Below are 15,762 nucleotides of genomic sequence, written 5' to 3'. Positions count from 1 at the left end.
GGTTTATAATACTTTTCACGTAGATAATACATAAAAAACACAGTACAGAAAGTACACAGAAGTACAACCACTTGTAGAGGACGCACGTGTATGACAATGTACGCCAGACACGTGAACTTACGTGACTGGGCATGCGAACACACGTTCGCATCTTTGGAAGTTTGCAACTTGGAGGTTCATGTGTAGGGGACTTACCGTACTACAAACACAAGCAACCCACCTCTACTACTAACCATGATATCACTAACTGCTGACCTCTCAGAGGACTTGACTGGTCACTATTCTATCAAATATCCCCTTGAGGAGGGAAAATATTACAAGGAGAAATTACTTCATGTTTTTCAGAAACGCTGCAAATTAATCCCCATTGTTTTAGGACCAACTGACCAACTTGTGCCAGGATCTTCTCTTGTACCTCCTCTTACAATCACATTATATCCAATAAAATAAACTCCTGTTGTTCAGTTAGTTCCATCAGACAACATATTGGCCTTCTCTATTATGGTTTTTTTTTAAATTAATTAATTAATTAATTAATTTATGGCTGTGTTGAGTCTTCGTTTCTGTGCAAGGGCTTTCTCTAGTTGTGGCAAGTGGGGGCCACTCTTCATCACGGTGCGCGGGCCTCTCATTATCGCGGCCTCTCTTGTTGCAGAGCACAGGCTCCAGACGTGCAGGCTCAGTAACTGTGGCTCACGGGCCTAGTTGCTCCACGGCATGTGGGATCTTCCCAGACCAGGGCTCGAACCCGTGTCCCCTGCATTGGCAGGCAGATTCTCAACCACTGCACCACCAGGGAAGCCCTCTATTATGTTTTTATACAAAATTCTTTCTAGAAACGTTGCTAACCTATACTATCACTATCAGAAGGTGATGAATTTGAGCTGCTCTTATTTTACAAACTATATTTTAACATATCCAAGTATAAGTCCCTATATGAAAATGTATACGCTGTTCTTTTTTATGCAATACATTAGGAAGAGACAAACTTTTGGATCTTGACTATTTTTTATTAAATATCTTCTCATATAATTTTCATTTGCTGTTGTTTTTTAAACTATGATTTTATAGATTAATTTGGTTATTTTAAAAATGTGAACAATACTTTCTTTGTGCAAAGAAACAATTTTAATAGTTAAATATATTTTCAAGCAAAGTATGAACATAGTGAAGCCACATTATTTTATTTGATGAGTAATACTTATGCCAGGTTTAAAAGCGTTAAGACTTTTTTCTTTCACCATGAAGTATGAAAAATATTTCTTTTTTTGAAAGCAATGCTTTTATATTAAAATTTCACAAAAATACTGTTCATTTTTTGCTAGCTTTAAAATCTTTTACATTTATTAAAGTCACACTATACTATTTCTTATTAATGAACTAAAAGTTAGGAATAGCTTTCTTCAGGATTGTTTATGAAAGCTCATGAAATCATAAAATCTCAGATCCTCTTTTTGCTTGATCTAGTCTTACAAAAATAATATTTTCGGGCTTCTCTGGTGGCGCAGTGGTTGAGAATCTGCCTGCTAATGCAGGGGACACGGGTTCGAGCCCTGGTCTGGGAAGATCCCACATGCCGCGGAGCAACTAGGCCCGTGAGCCGCAACTACTGAGCCTGCGCGTCTGGAGCCTGTGCTCCGCAACAAGAGAGGCCACGATAGTGAGAGGCCCGCGCACCGCAATGAAGAGTGGCCCCCGCTTGCCGCAACTAGAGAAAGCCCTCGCACAGAAACGAAGACCCAACACAGCCAAATAAATAAATAAATAAATAAATAATAATTAAAGGTGCTAATAATTTAAAAATAATAATAATAATAATATTTTCCCAGAAATTCCCCCATCTAAAAACAAGATACTATAATCTTTTTAAAAATTCTATTAAGAGTTCACAGGGACTTATGATGACTTCTTGATCATGGAAAATGACTATAAAACAAAACAATATAAACAAACAAACAACAAAAAACTTAAATCCAGACTTTTCTACCTAAGGAGGATAAAGGACAGTGAACAAGTGTTTTCTTTGAGTAGCTTAATGAGAGTCACAGGAACACAGAGAACTATTTTACTATTAAGATAAAATACTGGGCTTCCCTGGTGGCGCAGTGGTTGAGAATCTGCCTGCTAATGCAGGGGACACGGGTTCGAGCCCTTGTCTGGGAAGATTCCACATGCCGCGGAGCAACTAGGCCCGTCGTGAGCCACAATTACTGAGCCTGCGCGTCTGGAGCCTGTGCTCCACAAAAAGAGGGGCCGCGACAGTGAGAGGCCCGCGCACCGCGATGAAGAGTGGCCCCCGCTTGCCACAACTAGGGAGAGCCCTCGCACAGAAACGAAGGCCCAACACAGCCAAAAATAAATAGATTAATTAATTTAAAAAAAAAAAAGATAAAATACTCATTCCAAAACAACTGTAATGGAAAAATCTGTTGAGCGTTCAAGACTAGCCGTAGTTATCCACTGGGACACAAATCATTTAATGGATTTTCAGTTCTGTTCTAAACTTTTTTTCTATGCTCCACCAGTGTTGTGCAAAATATCAGGTTTTCTTTAGCTTTATTTTCTTTTTCCTTAGAAACCTTTGGCCTTTGTAAATTGTTTGGAGGAAGAAAGTTTTCATCTCTCTACAGGAAGTCCAGCTGAGTGTAAGATACTAGAATCCAAAACCTTCAAAGATTATAACAAATGTACAATTATGCATTTAAAATTTATCTAGTTTGCTGCCAAGCTATACAACTTCAGCTGACAGATTATATTTGTGCCTTGGAAATAAAATAGTCAGAAGGTTAATTTGCCGCTAGATGAGGGGGTAAAAAGATCAGCTGGCAACAGGATTGTGTCTTTTGCTCCATGTATCCTCTTTTATAAAAAGAAGGCAGAGACTAGTTAATCAAAATATTTTGAAGTTACTCTTTTGGAGAAGTTTTGTTCTGAGACTTTTAGTTTTGATACCGTAATGTCCCTGACTTTTAAGTAACAACATTAATTAGCAATTTTAAATTCTGTTTTATTAAAACGGCAATATCTGTTATCAGATTTTCTGGAACATTGCTGATTGTTCTGCCCTCCACTGAGAGCCACTGGGGAAATTTCTATCTCAGCAAAAGAAAATTCCATAATTTTGATTCTGTTATTAATTAGAAAACTGAGCGATATGAGAGGAGAAAACAAAATGTCTATAGGGGACTGTAAGTCTCTTGGTTTGTCTGAATTAACTGTTAAGACAAGTTTGTTTTGCTCTAGCCTGAGTTTACTTACTAAATTTCAAAGTAGTTTCAAGCATTATTACTGCATATACAACACAGAAGGCTAATTACCCTCTGTTGAATATTTTAATATGTTCCTCTGCAATACAATTGTTAATGATAGAGAATAAATTAAACTTATATTACAGGAAGGAAGAGAATCTACAAACTGGTGCTTCTTAATTGTCATCAAAGGAAAAGTGACAACAACACACGGATTCATTGGGAGTATTAATAATTCAATCAACAGATGGCTGTGTACCTCTGAAAAATGCAGACAAATTAATTCTCACTTGCTCTCATCTATTGGGAGGTAAAAGTAGAAATATGACTTTCTATCAATATATTTACATTACCTATATGCCAAGATATTTCATAATAATAATCTGATATAAGCAATAAAAGAGTATAAAGGGTTATTCTGCAACTTCTATACCACATAATATCCTCATTGCAATTAGTTCTAAGAATATCTTACATTATTAAACTTGAAGTTCAGAACTATTCAAGTCTTTGTTTCATGAGCTTGTCTGTATCTGTCAGTTTTCAGTACACTGTGCTACAGTAACAAATCACCCCATCTCAATGGCTTACAACAAAGAAAGGTTGTTTTTGTTTGTTTGTTTTTCTCCTCACTCTCGTGAATGCTCATTGCAGCTCTGCTTCATATATTCACCATTCTAATACCTGGTGGAAGGTGCATCCTCTATCTCGAATGAGCTGTTCTCATGGCAGAAAGAAAGGAATGATGGTGGATCTAGGGGCTACTTTAAAACGTTTGCTGAGAAGTGTCATTACTTCCGTTCACATTTAATCGGCAAAGGGAGCTCACATGACCCAGCCTGATGTCAGTAAGATGAGAAAGTTTTCCTGCAGGGATCGTCCCTGCAAGAAGATGCAACAGAAATTTGGATGATAACACAATCTGTCTTATAATTATTTTTTCTAAAATAAACTTATAACACTTTTCACCAGTCCTGAAACTAAGTTCTTGATTCTGAAAGAAAGACTTTGAGTAGACATGACAGAAAAATGAGGAAATATTATAGCTGATTATAAAATATGCTGCCATTTATTTACATGTTTCCAAGTCTGGCTAAAATGGAGAAGAACCTGATATTATCACACAAGTATCTTCCATAAAAGGGTAGGTATTTTCATTAGACTATTCTGCTTGTAGTTATAATGATCTATATCAGATTTATATGGCTATATGAAAAGATTGCAATCAGAATCAGTTCACTTCCTATTCTGAAATTTAATCAGTAACATGGCTTAATGCATGGATAAATACACAAATAAATTTATGTATCCTGTACCAGGGGGTAAAACGTTTTGGAAATAGGGTCAATGATCTGGCTCTCCCGTTACTGTAAATGAAGAAATTGTGATAAAAAATCTTTACATTAAACCCATATTCTAATCCTAGCACTGGGCTTCTTTAGAATCATTGGCAATATTTTAAGAACAGCTCACAGTTTACTAAATACCAAAGCAATGTCAGAGCAGAAAGATACTGCTCCAACTATGAAGTCATTCATAGAGTCTACCGATTCATCACCCAAAGCAATCAAGACTAGCTTTAAGCCAAAGATGTGGGATTGGCAATTGGCTGTTGTTAAAGTCAGAGCATGACCCCAAGAGCTCATTCCCAATGCCTGAGAGCAACGTTTTCTGAGTCTTTAAACTCACAAGAAAAAGAAGAACATTTATTAGTGTCTTAATTAATATCACATCATGTACAACAAAGCTACTTTAATACCCCAGTAAATCTTCTATCCTATCTCCACCTGCTTTATTTCTTGTCTGAGGACACTATACCCTAATCATCTATATTCTTTAGTCAGAACAAAAATAAAAAAATACAGTAACTACATCTCAAAATATCTTCTCCCTCTTGTACGTATGGACCACATATTATGTCATGAAAGGCAGAATTCAGTAAGAATTATATTGTACATTTTCTATATTAGACTCTTCCTTACACACACAAAAATCAAAATAGGAAAGTATAATTTATTACTTTGAAGCAAATTCTAATTAGATATTTTAAATTTTTCTCTTTTCCCTTGAGAAATGATTTATCTAGTCTTTAGAAAGATTTAGAAGAAAATAAGTCAGAAAGAGAAAAACAAATACAGTATGCTAACACATATATATGGAATCTAAGGTAAAAAAAAAAAAAAAAGGTCATGAAGAACCTAGTGGCAAGACGGGAATAAAGACACAGACCTACTAGACCTACTAGTATCCACACATGCAAGAATGGTGTGTTGAAAGTATGGTATCTGTGAGGCAACTCTAAATATATTTGTATTTTGCTTTACAGTGTACATTTGTGTTTTAATATATTCTGTTTAATTAAGCCTCTCAGTCATTCGGAGGATTAAAGACACTATCATTCAGAAAACTTGAGCAACTTGGTAGAGTGGCAAAGAGATTTTTAAAGAAAGATGTGAGATGAGAGCAGACATCAAGCCAAGGGTTTGCTCCATAGCCCGGACTCATAAGAGGCTGTGTTGGGTGCAAAAGGGGTCCAATAAGAAGTGTGAAAGGAGTAGCCCTCCCAATTCTCCAGCTTCCCAAGTCTCCTTCTACTGTCACCTACACCCAAGAGAGCAGCTTCAGCAACAGAAGCTGTGGCATTTTTGTTCATGTGTTTTATATACTGTGTTTCAAATATCATTTGAACCAACTGTTTTCTTTCTTCCCCATAGTGGGCTTCTCAGGTGTAGTTGTAATTACTGTGAAACATTAATTGACTAAACCATGCTCAGGAGGAAATAAGAACAAAATAAATGAAACACTGAGTACACAGGTAATCAAATAAGGGCAAAAGAAATGAGAATTCCGGCACAACATTTTAATAGCGTTATAAGAATTCATGGAAGGTAAATGCTGCTTTGTATTTAGAAACCTCAGTTTCTACTGAAATTAGTATTCGATGACATTTTCAATTTGCAGATATTGGGCACAAGGAAACTCAGGATTTTATAACAATACAGTTCCCTAAATAAGTATGCTCTATAATAAATAAAAGCTTTGTTTATTTGTTTGTTTCTAGGCCACAGTTATTTTCACTGTAACACCCTTTGTCCCTTGAGAGAAAGGAGATTATACAATGTAATTCATAGAACTCAGAGAAACAGAAAAAAATAATTAATTTATATACAATAGCAGTCAGCTAATGCTAATTTAGTATTTAATGCCAGTAATTACAGATAATATGGCTTTTGAAGAGTAGTTACTCTGGTGGGCTTCATACTATAATTTAGCATTACTTAAGTGAGAACAAAATCAAAATATGCACTTTTAAACAACATGTGAAAAATGTTTAATCCTTATTAATTTTTCTTTTTGTGATATGCCTGAAAATGTTCCTTTTCTTTGTTCATCACATTTTTATTTTTTAGTACTTGATTGTAAAATCTGGAATGTCATAAGAGGAAAACCATTTTGGGAAATTAAAATTAACTTCTCTAAGGTCTTGTTATTTACCTAATTATTATAAATAACTTCAAGGAAACTTTTTTGTCTTGAGACTGCCGCTACCTTGTTATCATGTATTCTTATAGCAGCATTTTAAAAAATCAGCATTCTTAGATTTTAAAGGTTAAATTAAAAACTAAATTTTTGAGTGATGGCTACATCCACGTCAAATATCTTAAGGAAAAGGTGAAGCATTTATACATTCATGAGTAATTGATTCTTTTACAGTTTTTTTATTATCTAGAAAAGGGCCTGTAAACCATTTGGGGCTTTATATTTCAGAGAAGATTCATTTGTAGGTTTTGTAGGCATTATATTATTTTTTCCAGTTATATTTAAATAGAACTGACATATAACATTGTTTTAGTCTAAGGTGTACAACATAATAATTTGATATGCATGTATGATATATATATCAAATATATATATATTTGATATAGATATCTCATTATATATATATATAGTGAAATGATTACCACAAAAAGTTGAGTAATACATATCATCTTACATAGTAACACATTTTCTTCTTATGATGAGAACTTTTACTATCTACTCTCTTAGCAACTTTCAAATATGCAACACAGTATTGTTAACTCTAGTCACCATGCTGTACATTACCTTCCCAGAACTTATCTTGAAACTGGAAGTTTGTACCTTTTGACCGCCTTCACTTATTTCCCCCGTCCTCCCACCCCTGTCTCTGGCCACCACCAATCTGTTCTTTGTTTCTATGCATTCAGTATTTTTAGATTCCACACATGTGAGATCATAGAGTATTTGCCTTTCTCTGTCTGACTTATTTCACTTGAAGCTTTTTTAAAGTATTCTATTATTTCACAATAAAAATTGATGAGCAATAATATTATACACACATGGTTCCCCTTCACAAGAGCAACGAGTCTTCCAGGGACCATGTGATGATTTTTAACTCAATTACTTGAGAAAGATACTAAATTGGCTGCTCTAGAAATGATTCTGTTAACTGAACTGGCTTGCTATTTATGCCTGGAGTATGACTTTTCTGGTTGCAAACCATAAGGGTAAACAATTTCCTATCAGTATAAGAGAAACCTTAGATTTAGAAAGGTGAAACAATGCATCTATAATGGCTTTCTGAAAAGAATACATTTTTTGACAAGAAATATTGGAAAATTTGAACTCATTGCCTCAGGTCTAATGTAAAGTCAGGCAGACCTTGGAGATATTGAAGGTTTAGTTCCAGCCCACTGCAATAAAGCAAACATAGCAATAAGGTGAGTTGCAAGATTTTTTGGTTTCCCAGTGCATATAAAAGTTACGTTTATACTATACTGTGGTCTAAGTGTGCAGTAGCATTATGTCGGATAAAACAGTGCACATACCTTAATTTAAAAATGCTTTGTTGGTAAAAAATGCTAACCATTATCTGAGCTGTCAGTTAGTCATAATCTTTTTGCAATAGTAAAATCAAACATCAGTGATCACAGATCACCATAACAAATAAAATAATAATGAAACAGCTTGAAATATTGTGAGAATTACCAAAATGTGACACCGAGATATGAAGTGAGCAAATGATGTTGGAAAATGGTGCTGATAAGACTTGCTCAGCTCAGGGTTGCTACAAACCTTCAATTTGTTAAAAAAAAAAAAAAAAAAAAAAGCAATATCTGCAAAGCACAACAGAGAGAGAAGCTCAACAAAACAAGGTTTGCCTGTCTTGACTTAGCGATATCTCACAGTCACTCACACTGTATTCTAGATACAAACCCCTAAGCTTGTCCACTTAGAATCTTCTGTATGAACTGACTTGAAGGCTCATAATAATATCATAAAGATCTTTCAAATTTGTTTGCCTCTTCTGTGCAGTAAAGAGCTTATACTTTTATACCAGGAATATTAAATGAGTTTGTTATCTTTTCTACTCGTTTGACTAGAGGCCAGATCAGACTGTACTAGTTTGACGACAGAAACTCCAACTTCAGGATTACAATCATTGTAGGTGCTCACTAGCAGTTTGGAGAAAGATGATCAGTTTCATCCTTCTCAATGCTAATGGAGTTCTGATTACATGTGGGTCACTTTAAGGTTTAATCACTTTACATAAATTAATCCATTTAATCTCAGACCATCTTATGAGTAGGTATTATTATCACCCTCATTATGCACATAGAGAAATAGCAAAGAGGAAGTAATGGCAAAGCACATTGGTTCAGGATCAACATCTTAAGTAAAGAGAAATAGGAGGAATGTTCAATTGTATTATAAGCCCTGTTGTGGAAAACAGGACAAAGACACACCATGTTAAGAAATGCAGGCAATAGGTCATTGTTGGTTATCTATTTTATACATAGTAGTATGCATATTTTAATCCCAAAGAACCTACTGCATAGCACAGGGAACTATGCTCAATGCCTTGTAATAACCTATAATTGAAAAGAATCTAAAAAAGAATTCCAGTTCTACTCTTCATCAGTTATATAACTTTGAACAAAGCCCTAACCCTCTATTTCCTTGTATGTAAATTAGAGAATGAAATTACTACTTCGTATGGTAGTTGTGAGACTTAAGTAAAATCAATTAATTAAATAGAATAGAATAGAATAGAATAGAATAATGTGCATAGGTGCTTAGCATGTTCTGGTGATCTTCTCTATACATGGCTTTGTATTTTTAGCTTTTTGATGTCATATTTTCTTTATAGATTCTTTAATATTAGTTCCTAATTTCCAATAATATTCACTATTGCCAGATTCACACTCCAACACCGTTATTTCTAGTATGATCATTCCTGGCTCAATGTTTCTCAAATGGTTGCAGTTTAATATCAAAGATATCATGCCAGTGTTTCACTCTCTCCACATTTTATCAGAATATACTGGGAAAAAATACTCCAGAGGGGGCTAATGTCTATTTCGAGATAAGCATTAACTTTGTCAGTTATTAACTGTGACTTTGAGCAAGTCTCTTTAAGTCTCTGTTTTCCTCTCAGTAAAATGTGATCATTAATTTTGTCTGATCAACCCCACAAGTGTGATATAATGTTCAAATGAGATAACTCATTTGAAAACTCTTTAAAAGCTGAAAAGACATGTACAAGTATTAGGTAGTAGTGGAAAAAGAAGGAACTTTGAAATCTAGTTCAAATCCAGTTCAGATTCTAGCTCTGACCCTTATCAACCTTGTGGAGATTAGAGGTCATTTACCCTCTTTGATACTCAGTATTTGTAAATAAAATTGGGAAGAATATCTCTACTGTCAAAGGAAAATCCTATTGCTAAATATTGTGGGATTTTTGTAATTTTTGACATAAGTATGTCTTATCAATAAACCACGTTGTCCCTAGGACTTAGACATTATTTTATACCATTCTTACATGCTCCACTATGATCAGCACAACGTACAGTAAATACAAAACAAAAATAAAAAACAAACAAACAAAAAACCCTGATAGGATAGTGATCATTATTCTCCAAACTTTTAGACGGAGCTTACCATGATTCTAATAGGTTCCTGATTCCAAAGGAAGGAAATTCACTGGAGTCTTAAATAAAAATGAAAGGGGGATTCTTTTGTAGTCCATGACGATTTAATTATGTAGCACGATTATAAAGAGTGAAATTTGTTTACCATGACATAATTTCATTGCATTCGAATTGTGTAGAGAATGGATGACAGTAAGGCCTAGACAGCTGTCATAAGATGGGATGAAATGGGTTGGCTGCCAGCGGTGAGGGCAAGCATCAAACACTGGCTTAGCCATAGACTTCAGAGAAATAAAAAGAGCTGACAAGCCGGCCTGGTTTGAAGCAGGAAGGCATTAGTTCACCACTTGACACTGCAGAATCCCTAATGACACTGAATGCAAAAGGCAGGGTCACAGATGATGATGGTAATGATTGTAGCAGGACAGGCTTAAAGAGCCGTGGCTCTCAATTGCTTATCAAAGAAACATCTTAAGGTAAATTGTGTGCGAAAGTTATTATTTTTTAAACTATCACATGGGTACACCTAGGGCGATTACTGAGAAGAGATTTATTTCAACTATTGACAAAACTAAATCACACTGGATAAGACCATGTTTAACAGTAAGAATGTACACAGTGTTATATAGGGATTGGGTTCTTGGTAATTCTATGTTCGTTGTTTTACTGTTTATGCTTATTATTATGTTTTGTCATTAATTCTTTAATACATTTTTATTTAAAAAAACTAAATTACAAAGGCAAATTAAGAATTAACTATAATTTAGAGATACATTTTCATTTCATGTGTCTTACAGATTTTGTAATAGAAATCAAGTGCTGGGTAATCAGCCTTGATTTAGACTGATGGTGTTGTAGCTTACACAAATGAAGCGATTAGTAAATATTCAGTGTGTGGAAGAAAGATACTCGCCGTAAGGGTTCTTAGTGCTCATTCTTCCAAAAAATATACATAGGTAACTTGGATTCGTGTATTGCCTGCTTGTCCCATTTTTTGTAAGCCAAATGGCAGAAGTCTCTGCTATCAAAATCTTATATGTAGCATCTAAGATTAAAATAAGAAAAAGTTACTTTGAGCAACCAAAGATATAGATGAGATTAACTGGACTGTTTTGTGGGGAACCTTTAAGAGAGTTTAGAATAAGATGCAAATGCATCACCCCAGGATCTGTGTGATTTGAAGGCTGCTTCTCCTCACTCCTTGTTTTGAGACTTCCCTCACCACATGGCAACACCCTGGCCCTTCTCAAGTCCTGGAACACAGCAACTCCTCGCACTGTGATGACTTTGTTCATTCCCTTCCATCTGTGTGAGATGCTCGGTCCTGCTCTTCACCTGACAGGCGCCTGTTCTAAACCTTAACTTCAGTAATCGCTCTGAACCACCCCTGTCTGTAACTTACTAACCACATAACATCCTTTTAGAATTAAGAGAACACTCAGTATATTGGCTGCAAATTCATTCTTTTTAAATCCTTGTTTGAGAAAGTTAGACTATTTCCTCAAGTCTCAACAGTATCAAATTGGCAAAAACACTCAAGAAGCTTTGACTTAAAAAAGGTCACAATTTTATTTGTTAAGCTGTGTGTGAACATGTGTCTGTATCAAAGAGTGTAGTCACAAGAAAGTGTATCTCAACTGTTAGATTTATTGCTATCTTTCACTTCCTTTATTAACTAATCTTGTCTGTATGCTGATGTTTTAAAACCAATTTTAATATTAGGGGAAATATTAAAGAGGTCACCTTAGCTTAATGAAACCAGAAATTAATATTCTTGTACTTATCTCTGAAATTGTTCCAAAATTCTCAATTATCCCCAGAATTAAAAGACTTTACTATGAGAGACAATATTTTAAACACTTCAAAAATTTTTTGCAGTGTTTGATACTATAGGCAAAATGTTTTTCTACATCAGGTTGCCCCATTCATTATTCTGATATTGTCTTTGTTACAGAGTGCTACTGTTAAACTATTACAGTATTTTACTTTGTTATTGGCCTTTACTAGTACTTATTAAACAAAATATAACTAAGGTTGGTAGAATCATAAAGTAAAACTAAGTTTTCTGATTAATACTATAAAAAAAAGCAGCAATGAATTGTTATCTAAAATGCATTCAGAGTAGAATTCAGTGTATAAAGATATGTTTCTTTTGTTTTGTGACATTAATGGTGATAGTATCATTTATACTCTGACGATAGTAGCTTATATTTTTCAAGTTATCTCATGATGATTACTGAGTCTATAAAACTATTTTTTGCCAGTTATTTCATGCAGTACCTTTTAGGACATATGTAATCTGCTTAAATGAAAGACTTAAAATGTAATATGAAATTATATTGAATACTCCAGGGGAAATTTAGAAAAAGAAAAAAAAACAAAACAAAACAGGATACATAGAGGTATTTTATTCAGTTTCTCATGAATAATTAGAAAAATATATGGTTGGAAAAACAAAAATGTCAGAAAAAAGCATGAACCATTTGGTTATTCTTTTTTTCTTCACAGTTTTGAATGTTTCCTTTCCACAGAACACAGCCACAAATGGATCCTATAACAATTTGAATGGAGTCCAGAGAAATTAAAATGGAAAATTAAAATCATTGGAATTGGAAGGCAAATGGAACTTTGAGATAGCTAGACAACTTGTCAGAGGTAATTATTCAGTAATTTTACCCAAATTATACTTCAGCTTTATTTCTCACAAACTCAGCAAACCATGATGAATCTGGATAACATATTTTTTTTGCTGGGGATGGATGACACCAAATTCTGTGAAAAAGTATAATCTTGAAACCAAATGAACCAGTTTCAAAATAATTAGTAAAGGATAAGACAAAGCTGATAATAGTTAGTTCAGGGCAAAAGCTCTCAAATGCCAGGAATTTTAACTAAGTCTTACATAATTAGACTATGAAGGAACTGCTGAAAATTAGACAATTGCCTTACTTCAAGAACTTGTGTTCTTTAAAACTCACTAACCTACTATTTTGTTACTTTAGAAATGCAGTAGATTACCAAAGTTTAGGGAGTTATTGATTACATCAGTTGTCCAAAAGAATGCATGTGGAGCACACATGAGTACAAATAGAAATGTCTTTGGAAATATTGCAATAATTCTCCGAAAACAGAGCTATGCAAATTTTAAAGTATGTTGGGAAAGGAAGAGTCTAGTCACCAAAAATCACAAGCCTCTTGAAGGCAAAAGTCATCTTTATTCACCAAGTTCTTCCCAGCACTTGGCAGACAAGGCTGAGCAAATTTTAAAAAGCATGCATAACCAAGATTCACTTACAGACTAATTTATAAGGAATAGTTCAACTTTAATTCAATGTCCCACAAGTATCTCTTTAGAAAGGCCCATTAAATGCAGAATGGCCAGGAATTGTGCTTTAATGTGGATAGAAAGCTACCTATAAATTATAGATAATTGACTTTGCCACTTCAAAATCTCTTGAACATTTCTTGGTCTCATTCTGTTCTTGATCTGAAGCTGCATAAATTAAGACAATTTCAAATGCGAATGTACTTTTTCTATCTTACAATGCTGACAGCCCAAGCCATCCTCTTTCAGGAAACACTATTCTATAATCACTATCCATAAAACTTAAAAGAAAAAAAAAATTCTGGTTTTGATTCACTCTCCAGATCCATGAATCAGTGTGTGCAGCTCGTGCTATCATAAGCTTTTTGCATCAGTTAGAAGAAACATGTTAAAGACATGAATGGTTTCCTGTTAGTAGAGATCATCAAATCAAGTTTCATGATGACAGTTCTCCCAAAGCAAAAGAGGGCAGCCATCTTTTCATTTTCTATTTATCCGAAGCCATTTCACATATTTATCAGTTTCCCATAAAGAGTCCATCTCACGATCTGACTTTCTGATGAGCATTACCCCTCATTCGGTACAACGTCTCTTTCTACAGACTCATAGCTGTAAAAGAATTAACACATTTTTGGAGCAGGTTATGCTGCACTTATTGTCTTAATCATACTGTTTTTCTGAAGCGATAATTCCCTAGATGTCTTACTTTTCGACAAGTACTAATAACTCTATCCTCTGCAGCATTCTGGCCTAAGACTGTGTGAATACAGTAAGGAAAGGATGACTTAAGTGAGCAGTCAGCTCTGGCAAAACAGAATCTTATTTTGATCAACATCTGTACCACATACAATATGGTTTTAATTGGAAACGGGGAACTCATTGACATTGCCAAAGAACTTTGTACATTGGTGGTTATTTTATTTGGGCTAGAATGGTACACAGATTAAGATCCCAACTTTCTGCCAGAATACCATGATGACTGCACTTTGTACTTTGCAAACTGATTTGGGTCTTTGGCAAATTGATTCATAAACTAATAAAATTGGAAGTATCCAAATGGGTCACCTGGAAATTTTCTGCCTTTATGCAGTGTGCTTTTAAACATTCTGGGGTCTTTTCATTTTAATTATATATCTTCAGATATGGAGACTCTCTCACAAATATTTTCAGTATTTCTACCTTGAACATATCACATGATATATGAGGATTTGATGAGTCTGTCCATCCATTCAACATATTCTTTTAAGAGATACAAAGAGTCCTTAAGTTACCTATATGATGTCAGTTACACATTTGTGAGAATTGTCTATGTGAATTCTAACATAATTATGGGTCTGACATGTATACATTGTACGTATGTCATATGTACATAAATAAAAAAAAGACTTCCAAGAGTTTTCCTGGTAAATGCCTAAAGTATGTCTTTATATCTATTTTTTAAATTAATTATTTATTTAATTATTATTTTTTTTTTATTTTTGGCTGTGTTGGGTCTTCGCTGCTGCACGCGGGCTTTCTCTAGTTGCAGCGAGTGGGGGCTACTTTTCGTTGCACTGAGCGTGCTTCTCATTGTGGTGGCTTCTCTTGTTGCAGAGCACGGACTCTAGGCACGCAGGCTTCAGTAGTTGTGGCACGTAGGCTCAATAGTTGTGGCTCGTGTGCTCTAGAGCGCAGGCTTAGTAGTTGTGGCGCATGGGCATAGTTGCTCTGCGGCATGTGGGATCTTCCCGGACCAGGGCTCAAACCTGTGTTCCCTGCATTGGCAGGCGGATTCTTAACCGCTGTGCCACCAGGGAAGCCCCTGTCTTTATATCTTGATCCTAGTTCACCACACTCAACTTGGATCCTTATTAAAATTCTAACATACTTTGAAAAAGGTTTATTAGTGATGCAAAGATGGAGGTTAACTACACTCATTACAAACAAAGACTCATTATAAGACATTTGGACACGCTTTAGTTGCCTTAAATTTAGGCATAGATTTATCGTCATGTCTTAGAGATATCTCGTTTGCCGCCATTTCCTACCAATATTAATCTATCTCATTCCACTTGAAAAATTTTCCTCGCAAATGATCTACTTCATAAAAATAGAAGTTAATTTTTAAAATTAAAATTTATGCAACCTTCTAAAAGGTAGGAATTACATACTTTGGATATATCAATGCCTCAGCAGTAAGGAAACAGACTGCTTTACTATTATATATCTTAATATGCTTCCTATTAATACACGTACAGGT

The sequence above is a fragment of the Balaenoptera acutorostrata genome, chromosome 5 (assembly GCF_949987535.1).
Source record: "Balaenoptera acutorostrata chromosome 5, mBalAcu1.1, whole genome shotgun sequence".
NCBI lineage: Eukaryota > Metazoa > Chordata > Mammalia > Artiodactyla > Balaenopteridae > Balaenoptera > Balaenoptera acutorostrata.
This window is presented reverse-complemented; position numbering follows the sequence as displayed.